We start from the raw sequence: 10610 nt of genomic DNA on the forward strand, positions 1-10610 counted from the left end.
TCCTCGAAACCTCCAGGTTCCCAAGTGATATTAAGAGTTTTCAAGGCTCCTAAGACAAATGTTGTAGTATAGTGAATGTCGAACCAGTTCTGAGGGATATCAAGTACTGAGAATGCAAGTACTCACTTAATCTAAGTGCAACCAATGATTTAGATGAGTTTTAAACTACTACTAATACTAGAAAGCAATTACAGAATAATACTTTCTTGTCTAAGGGAAAAGAGAACTCATGGGTATAGGGATTAGACCTTGGGTGATCAAGTTTCAAACTAATGATGGCAAACGATCAATCAAACTATCAACCTTAAGCTTAGACACAATTCTAAGCAAGCTCTATGTCTAGATAAATGCTCATTTGCTAACATATCTCAAACATCAAATGTCTTTGGTTGAATAATATGAAAGCAATCATTACTAACAAGTCTATTGGCTATCTTAACACCTTTAACAACAAATGTCTTTGGTAAAGTATGTTAAAAGCTTAGGAGAGTTGTCTCAGGCATTTCATCAAACAACTTGTGGGTGGAAAATGTCTAAAGATCAACTTTTGAGTGGCCAACTCAGAAGATGCATTATTAATACTCTACTAGCAAGGAACAAGAATGATCTACACTAAAACATCCTAGAACTAACCTAATCACCCTTAATCTCCCTAATCCATGAATTCAAAAGGTGATTACTCACTAATCTCCATGATTCCTCTGAAACCCATATTGGATTTCAGATTAATCATGTAGAGAAATAGATAAGAAATCAACAAGAACACAAGATGAAAGCAATGAAATCTGAATCAAAAGAAGTTTTACTAGTTGTTCTCCAGAAAAGAGATTTTTTGCCTGCTGTGGCTTACAAAAGTACTTAACTTAGGTTTTTGGCAATGTAAAACGTGCATAATGAAATGACCAAAAGGCCCTTGAGAAATCATGAATTCGCCAAACAAATAGACGCGGAGCGACCTCGGCACGTCGCTGCGAGAGGTCGCTCCCGGGTCGTTTCTTCGCGAGCGACCTGGCTGTGTCGCTCCGAAGACGTCGCTCTCGGGTCGTCTCCTCGCGAGCGACCTGGCTGTGTCGCTCTGAAGACGTTGCTCCGGGCTTCGTTGGGTGTCGTCTCGCCATGGAAACGCGAGCGACCTTGGAACGTCGCTCTGGCAAGTCGCTCTGGGAGGGGTGTCTCGCGATAGAAACGCGAGCGACCTCTCTACGTCGCTCTGGCAAGGTCGCTCCGGGATGTGTGTCACAGCGACTTCATGTAGTCGCTCCGGGAAGTCGCTCCAAGCAGTGCTCGTCCAAAGATCACTCTAATCACCTCCATTGAGCTCCAAATGTACCCAAATGTCTCCAGGAACTCCATGTGGTACTCCAATACCTAATAGAGACATATGTATGCAAAATGCAACCTAGACATGGCTAAATCCTAATCTATATGATGAAAATACACATGAATAAATGGATAAAACAATGTGAATATGCAAGATATCAACTCCCCCAAACTTATTTTTTACTTGTCCTCAAGTGAACTTTCTAGAACTCATAGGGAGAGAGGTTTGAAGGTGGGAGCTCATAGCCAAAAGAAACACACAAAACACTCAAATCAACATTTAAATTCAGCATTAGTACACCCTCTCTTATTATACTCTAGCTTCTCTAGGCCTATCTCAACTCTTTTCATCCCTACACTCATCATCATGCATTCACACATGCAAATCAGCCAACTCTCAAGTTCATTAAGCATAGCATCAAGTGAATTCTTGCAAATGGTCAATTGGTCCAAATCATTTGGTTGAGTAAGGGAAGGCTATTATTCAAGTGGGTCAAGAGGTTCAAAATCCATGATCTTTTAAAGTGGTTTACTCTCAAAACAAGTAGCCTTGACATTGCACATAATATAGCTAAGAAATGAACCAACTCATGCATACAATGCTCAATCTCCATTGTTCTACCCTTTTCCCAAACATACAGGTTACACAATCACTTCCCAATGTCAAACCCAACTCCCATCTCTCACCAAAAGATCCCAAGAATACTTTGCACATAAAACTCTTTTTCTTTGAAATCTATAAAGGATTTTCTCAACTTCTAAACAAATCTTAGCTCTAAACAACTTTGCTAGCCCCCCCCCCCCTTTTTCTTTCTTTTTCTTTTTTTTTTTTTTTTTCGGGGGCCAAGACTTTTCATAAACTCGAGCTAGACATTTATCTATTAATTCCAATAAGATTATCCATTTAAACACAAAGAGTTTATTCTTTTCCTTTGAACTTTTCATGCTTCCAAACCATAGTCACCACACTCACCCCCACCTATAGCTAGACAATAGAGTACCTAATCTAGCAAGAATGAAGACCAAGCATTGTCGTTCCCGATACTCTCAACATTATGCACATGTAAGGTTTTCCGAAAAAGGCCTCACTCATCAAATAATGAAAGCTTAAAAGGAGGAAGGGATTTTGGGAATGGCGTACCACTAGAGTTTGTCAAAAAAAAAATTGGCATAAAGGATGTGACAACTCAAGTGTGTATATCCATGATTCAGTACACAAGGGACCATGAGCAAGATACATTAAGTTTGTTCAGTTCAAATAAGGTTGTAGTTGGCTTCAAGACTGAGTTTCAGCAATCAACAAGTTTCAGGAAGAGTCTTCAAGGCTCGAAGCATACAAGTGTTTTTGAGAGGTGCATAAGCTACTCAGGTGCAAAGTAATGTTCTTTACAAGGCATTTCAAATCATTGCTCCCAATGCAAGTAAATGCAACCTATATGCTCTAGACTCTCCTAGAAATGCAAATGATGCAAACTAAATGATTTTTTTTTATGCAAATATACATGTATAATGCAATGCATGAGACTCAAAATCATCAAAGCAAACGTGATCAAATACTTGGTACCTCCCCCAAACTTAAATGACACAGTCTCTGTGTTGTCAAGGAGAGAGAGATACCCAAAAAGAGAAAACTAATATGCAAAAACGAAATGGTATATACAAGGGAAAGTAGTGGGTTACCTTCTATGGGGAATGAGTAGAGGGAGATGCTCCCTCCTCGTCGTCCTCAGGTGGTAACTCTTCAAGGTGCTCATCAGCAAGAGTGCCCATCTCTTCAACGTAGAAGGCTTGCCCGAACACAGTTGGTTTCTTCATTTTCTCCTTGATGTCAAAGTGGAGAACATGCCCTTTACCCAAATGGAGATCAATCGTGCCCTCTTTCACCTTAACAATTGCTCCTGCTGTAGCTAAGAATGGCCTTCCAAGAATCAATGGGTCTTGAGCCTACTCACCCATCTCAAGCACCACAAAATCTGTAGGTATCTCATACCTTCCAATCTTCACAGGTAGGTCCTCTAAGATGCCCACAGGGTACTTCACTGAACGATCAGCTAACACCAGAGAGAGTCTACACTTCTTGTACTGAGTGAATCCAAGCTTCTTTGCAACAGACAAAGGCATCACGCTGACACTAGCTCCCAAATCGCAGAGACATTTCTCAAATACCATAGGTCCAAGAGCACAAGGTAGTGTGAAGCATCCTGGATCCTCTAACTTCTCTGGAATATCAAGCCTCTGGATGATGGCACTGCACTCATGGGTAAGAATCATCATGCTTTCAATTTCCTTCTTCATTGCAGCTACAACTTATTTCAGGAACTTGTTGTATTGAGGAATCAACATGAAAGCATCGATGATGGGCATTGCAACCTGAGCTTCACTCATTTGCTTCTCAAACAAAGCTTTGTACTTCTCTAGCAGCTGCCTCTTGAATCTACCAGGGAATGGTAGTTTGGGTTCATAGGGAGGAGAAACAAAAGAATTCTCACTTGCTGGAGCACGAACTTCACCATCTTTCACTGTTTTCTTCTCTTCCCCCACCTTTCCTTTACCTTTGGCTTCCACAATCTTCTCCAAGATTTCATCATTGATTTTCTCATCAACAATCACCACTTCATCATCTAAGTTGATGGCCACCTCCTCACCTAGTTTCTCAGCATCCCTGGTGAGGGTTGTAGGAGGTAACTGCTTACCACTCCTAAGGGTGATAGCTTTGGCCTCCATGGGGTTTTAGTCAGATTTTCCAGGTAGAGATCCTTTCTGGCGATTCTGGTGAGTGTTCATGGAAGTAAACTGATTCTCTAAATTCTTGACCGTAGAAGCAAGATGTGAGAACTTGTTGTTGAGCTCATTGTAGCTCCCATCAATCTTGGAATGAAGGTTCTTCAACTCATAACCAACATGCTTCTCACTTCTAGTCTGAGACTCCAAGATTTGTTTCAGCAGGGTGTCAGTGCTGCTCTCTTGAGGAGCAGAGGAACCAGATGAGGGGTTTTGCTGAGGTTGATAGCTGCCTTGCTGGTTGTTTCGAGGCGGATAACCGCTATGTTGGTTGTTGGGATAGGATTTCTGTTGGTAGTTGTTGTACTGAAAGTTGGGCTCTTTTTTGTACCAGCTACCATTGTTGTTGATGAAACACAGCTCTTCCTGACCTTCCAAACCCTCAAGCTCATGGACAACAGGTGGTGTCTCTTGGCTTGGGTTACCAACAAAGTGCAGCTGCTCTTGTGTGGCTTTATCAGCAAGGAGGATGTCTATCTTATCCTGTAGAGCTTTCAACTCCTTCCTCGTCTGCTTATCATCTGTTCGACTGCCTCTGTCGTGGTCTCCACTGTAGACTGCATCACTCTTTACCATGTTGTCAACCAGCTCCTCTGCATCTTCCTCAGTTCTCCCCAAGAAGAACCCATTGCTAGCTGTATCCAGTCTGGCCCTGTACTTAGGAAGAGCACCACGGTAGAATGTGCTCAGCAAGCTCTCTTTAGAGAAACCATGGTGTGGGCATTGAGCTTGGTAGCCCTTGAATCTCTCCCAGGCTTCACTGAAGCCTTCCAAGTTCTTCTGTTGAAAGCTGGAAATCTCATTTCTCAGCTTAGCAGTTCTTGAAGTAGAGAAGAACTTCTCCAAGAATGCTCTCTTGCAATCATCCCAAGTGGTGATAGAGTCGCTGGGTAGAGACTTCTCCCACTGACGTGCCTTATCCCCCAAAGAGAAAGGGAATAGCTTGAGCTTTAAGGCATCTTCGGACACACCATTGGTTTTTGACAACCCACAGTAGTTGTCGAACTTGTCCAAGTGATCAAATGGGTCCTCTAGAGCCAAGCCATGATACTTGTTGTTCTCGATCACGTTGAGGAGTCCTGACTTGATCTCAAAGTTGTTGGCTGCCACAGCCGGTGCTCGGATTCCCAGCCTATGACCATGAATGTTGGGCCGGTCATAAGTACCAATGGGTCGAGCTGCCCGCGGTTGGTGTTCTGCCCCTTGCGGTTGATCTTCCATATCAATATCGAATCTCTGCAAGTGGGCTTGTTGTTCTTCTTCTCTTCTAGCTCTAGCACACTCCCTCTCAAAAGCTCTGATGTCTGCTACTATTGGAACTAGGTTTGATGGACCCCTGCTCCTCAAGTTCATACACCTGAAAGTGAAAGGTAGGTGAAGAAGAAGAATCAGTAACAAAACAAAATTAAAATGACTTAGTCTCAAGCAAGTGACTAAATCTCAATGTTTAAATCTACTCAGAATTTGGCAACGGCGCCAATTTGATGTTAGGAGTTTTCAAGGCTCCTAAGACAAATGTTGTAGTATAGTGAATGTCGAACCAGTTCTGAGGGATATCAAGCACTGAGAATGCAAGTACTCACTTAATCTAAGTGCAACCAATGATTTAGATGAGTTTTAAACTACTACTAATACTAGAAAGCAATTACAGAAGAATACTTTCTTGACTAAGGGAAAAGAGAACTCATGGGTATAGGGATTAGACCTTGGGTGATCAAGTTTCGAACTAAGGATGGCAAACGATCAATCAAACTATCAACCTTAAGCCTAGACACAATTCTAAGCAAGCTCTATGTCTAGATAAATGCTCATTTGCTAACATATCTCAAACATCAAATGTCTTTGGTTGAATAATATGAAAGCAATCATTACTAACAAGTCTATTGGCTATCTTAACACCTTTAACAACAAATGTCTTTGGTAAAGTATGTTAAAAGCTTAGGAGAGTTGTCTCAGGCATTTCATCAAACACCTTGTGGGTGGGAAATGTCTAAAGATCAACTTTTGAGTGGCCAACTCAGAAGATGCATTATGAATACTCTACTAGCAAGGAACAAGAATGATCTACACTAAAACATCCTAGAACTAACCTAATCACCCTTAATCTCCCTAACCCATGAATTCAAAAGGTGATTACTCACTAATCTCCATGATTCCTCTTAAACCCATATTGGATTTCAGATTAATCATGTAGAGAAATAGATAAGAAATCAACAAGAACACAAGATGAAAGCAATGAAATCTGAATCAAAAGAAGTTTTACTAGTTGTTCTCCAGAAAAGAGATTTTTTGCCTGCTGTGGCTTACAAAAGTACTTAACTTAGGTTTTTGGCAATGTAAAACGTGCATAATGAAATGACCAAAAGGCCCTTGAGAAATCATGAATTCGCCAAACAAATAGACGCGGAGCGACCTCGGCACGTCGCTGCGAGAGGTCGCTCCCGGGTCGTTTCTTCGCGAGCGACCTGGCTGTGTCGCTCCGAAGACGTCGCTCTCGGGTCGTCTCCTCGCGAGCGACCTGGCTGTGTCACTCTGAAGACGTCGCTCTGGGCTTTGTTGGGTGTCGTCTCGCCATGGAAACGCGAGCGACCTTGGAACGTCGCTTTGGCAAGTCGCTCTGGGAGGGGTGTCTCGCGATAGAAACGCGAGCGACCTCTCTACGTCGCTCTGGCAAGGTCGCTCTGGGATGTGTGTCACAGCGACTTCATGTAGTCGCTCCAAGCAGTGCTCGTCCAAAGATCACTCTAATCACCTCCCTTGAGCTCCAAATGTACCCAAATGTCTCCAGGAACTCCATGTGGTACTCCAATACCTAATAGAGACATATGTATGCAAAATGCAACCTAGACATGGCTAAATCCTAATCTATATGATGAAAATGCACATGAATAAATAGATAAAACAATGTGAATATGAAAGATATCACCAAGAACAAATCTACAGATCCAACAGAATCAGAACATGAAGCCCTTAAGAGCCTTAGATTCCAGAGAAGAATCATTAGGGACTACGAGTTCCTACATGATGTACATCGATACCTCAGGGTAGTACGACAAAGAATCGGCTTCCACACCTCAACAAAGGGTCTCGTTCCTCCCGAAGAAGGAATGAAAAAAATCGCGGTCTTCACTCGACTACTACCTAGTACAGAACTTTTTCATCCTAGAGTCAGGGCATATGTTCTTTAGAAGATCATTCTCCAGCTGATATCCAATCATGGGGGCACATAAGCAAGAAGTAAATCAATAATTCATTTCCTTGCCCCAGTCATGTGCCATTCGGATCCAAGAAATATGTGGCTATGCGCCACCAAGCTCCTGCGCCAGGAAGACATATCTTGCTTATCACTGCAATGCGAATCCGAGATCAAGAATTCCAACTTCCGAGCGGGGCAACATATCACTACAGCAGATTTCAACAGATACAAGTGATCTTCACCAGCCGAACCTAGGAGTCTTGCCATCCATCGACATGCAAGGCCAGGATCCTGAATCTCCCTAGGTCAATCGACCTAAACAAGCCACAAGTCTTGGAATCTATCTCGGGGAAATCGATTCTCCTCAAGGTTCAAACACGGCCCAGGCTTAAGAAAAACCCATAAAAGGAGAGTTCAGAGCGACGTCCTGTTCACGCCAAGCCCAAGGGACATGCCATCGACAAGCCGATGTTGATGCCCACTGAAGCATCGAACGTTTCTCAAACAGGTCTCACGCCAACCAGAGAGAACTACTTCAGGCCACGAGCCCCATTAATAAGTCTTGACATCCAATAGAATGCACCCAAGGTCCTGAATTTCGTCGGGTCATTTCTAAGCAGGTCTAGTACCTGGAAACGTCTACTAGACCGCGGTCTATCCTGGGGAAATTTGTTCTCCTCCAGGTCCGAACACGGTCCAGACCTAAGAAGGACCTGGGAAAGAAGGATTACTGGAGCAATGTCCTGCCCAGGGGAAGCCTGCTGAGAATGAGCAACTCCAGTTGACTTGATTGCACAAGTTATTCCCCAAGTTCGAGGACGAAATCGAGAAATAAGGGGCAAACTGGTTGGGAAAAATCACCAGGCCTCGGGCAGGATATTGGCCTCTAGGTTCCTGTTGAGAAAAGCTCCGGCTCCGACCCTAGCATCTATCCCTGCCTCCAGATCAATAAAAGGGATTACTTTGACAATCGCAGGAATGGTCTAGCACAAGCCATAGTATGCGGTCAAATTTAGTACTCTTGCTAGAGAGCATACTCCCATGCGGGTACGAAGTACATAATGCAAAATACTGCCTGAGGAGCTTACACGCTTACTCTCAGGCAGGGAGCATATTACATATTGTTAGGCGATTTTTGTGTAGGATCTTTGTGAGTACCACGGAACGATGGACAAGACTAGTATTTGTATTGATTTGCAAGTAAGAAAGTAGAAAGAGACGTTGTATTAGATCAAAGAGCTGGAACTACAATAATTTTGAGTAAGAACCCTAGTTCTAGCCGCCTAGCTCTAATCTCTAAAACTCAAACTGTCGATCCCTTGCTTTAGGGTTTAGGTTCCCTTTATATAGTCTTCTTAAGGCGGGCCTTAGTCGGTTGGAGTAGGTTAAAATCTTCAATATTCGGAAATATGGAAGGTTCTCCTTATCTGAAGTTTTCCTTTTCCCGGGGGAAGGGGGGCGGTCCCTGGGACTGGACGTGGAGTACTTTGTAGCGGGGAACCGGGGTACCTCTTAGCGGGGACTCAGAGGCCGGTGTCCTGCCGGGGGTCTGGAGAAATTCAATACCTGAGTATTTTTCCCCAACAGTTTGCCCCTTATTGCTCGATTTCGTCATCGAATTCGGAGAATAACCTGTGCACGCAAGTCAACCGGAGTTGCTCATTCTCAGCAGGCTTCCCATAGGCAAGACATAGCTCCAGTAATCCTGTGATCCCGGGTTCCACTCAGGCTGGAACCACACTCTGAACCCGGGGCAGGATCGGTTCCCTTATTCCAGACCGGGGTCTGGCGCTATTGAACCGCTGATTTCTTGTCGAAGATGGAGAAGCTCTGGGCTTCTGATGGCGTCTTGGAGACAGCGAAGCCTGGAACTTTGATGTTTCCTGAAGAGGAGTTCTAAAGGCTTGATACGTGGGAAATGATCAGGAGGCTGGTGCCCGTTTGGTTGATGATACTTGGTGCTCTTCTTACTCTTCAAAAGCGCATATATTTTATCGAAACTTTCCTTTTTGTAGGAAGGATTTCCCTTTTTTCTGCAAGGACTGGATTTCCTTTTCGCTGCTTATCCTTCATGTCAGGGATTCTTCAGAATATTTGGGAACATCCCTATTTCCTTTTCTTGCCCCGGAAAAGGGAATGACCCGGATGTATATAAGGACTCGCAATATCTCCTAACTGGCCTCAACCTAACCTCAGCATTGATTCTTAATTGAGAAAGATGAATCCCGAGTTGCTCATGTTTCCGTCCTCACTTGTGGGTGGTCGTCCAAGGCTGCATCGTCCTTTAACCGATCCTTTTTCATCCCATGTTCCTGGGGAGACGTTCCGGAGGCTGATAGTGAAGAGGTTCCGTTGGCGTCCTGGAGAAGGCTCCGTTCTTGTTTCTTCGATGACGGTCCCCGTTCTGAGATTCGAGAGGGAGACCTGGCTAACATGAGGAGTAAGTATGCGATTTATCCTTCAGTGGCGATGAGGAGGCCGACTGAGTTCGAACGCTCTCCAGATGGGGGAGCGGGTGAGGTAGCTGTCTATGAGGTATATCTGGAAGCAGGCTTCCCGGGCGTTATCCCTTCTCTTATAGGCGAAGTATCATCTTTCTTCGGTTTCTGTCCTTCTCAACTTACTCCTCTAACATGGAGGACTTCAATGGCCATCCAAGTGCTTGGGGGAACTCCACGGATTTTCTGTCGGGGTGCATTAGACTTTATACTCTTATTACTTTGCTCCTCTGATGAATAAAGTGGGGTTCTATCACCTTCGATCCCGTGATGTCACCCCTCTGGTCAAAGAACCCTCGAGGGGTGTCAGGGGCAATTACCCCTTGGGGATGGTTGGAACAGCCGGTATGTGTTCGTGAAGATCCAGGAGCCGGTTGGTTATCCTACGTATTGGCGTACCGTTGGTAAGTTGAGAAGGACAGAAACCGAAGAAAGATGACACTTCGCCTATGAGAGAAGGGATAACGCCCCGGAAGCCTGCTTCCAGATATGCCTTATAGACAGCCACCTCACCCGCGATGGCCGCCGATGCCAACAGACAAGCCAAACACTGCGACCAGTGTCAGTGGCACACTCCAGTTTCCAAGCTCTTTCCGGAGAACCTCAAATCGATAAGCTCGCTGTGGCCCTTCAGAAAGTGGGGCATGGACATAGTAGGGAAATTCCCTATGGCGCCGGGGCAGAAGGTCTTCCTTATGGTAGTCACTGACTACTTCTCCAAGTGGGTCGAAGCAGAAGCACTCAACCGGATAACAGACCTCCAGATCCACAAATTCCTGTGGACAAACGTAATCACTCGCTTCGGGGTCCTCCAC

At 44.3% G+C, this 10610-nt stretch overlaps 1 non-coding gene across 1 annotated transcript; it reads left to right on the forward strand.

The window, feature by feature from the left end:
• Positions 1-4807: 4807 nt before the first annotated feature.
• Positions 4808-4914, forward strand: LOC125589288. Its single transcript, XR_007325476.1, has one exon. It is a non-coding gene; the product is annotated as a small nucleolar RNA R71 (small nucleolar RNA).
• The last annotated feature ends 5696 nt before the right edge of the window (positions 4915-10610 follow it).

This window comes from Brassica napus, chromosome C6, assembly GCF_020379485.1.
Source record: "Brassica napus cultivar Da-Ae chromosome C6, Da-Ae, whole genome shotgun sequence".
Classification (NCBI taxonomy): domain Eukaryota; kingdom Viridiplantae; phylum Streptophyta; class Magnoliopsida; order Brassicales; family Brassicaceae; genus Brassica; species Brassica napus.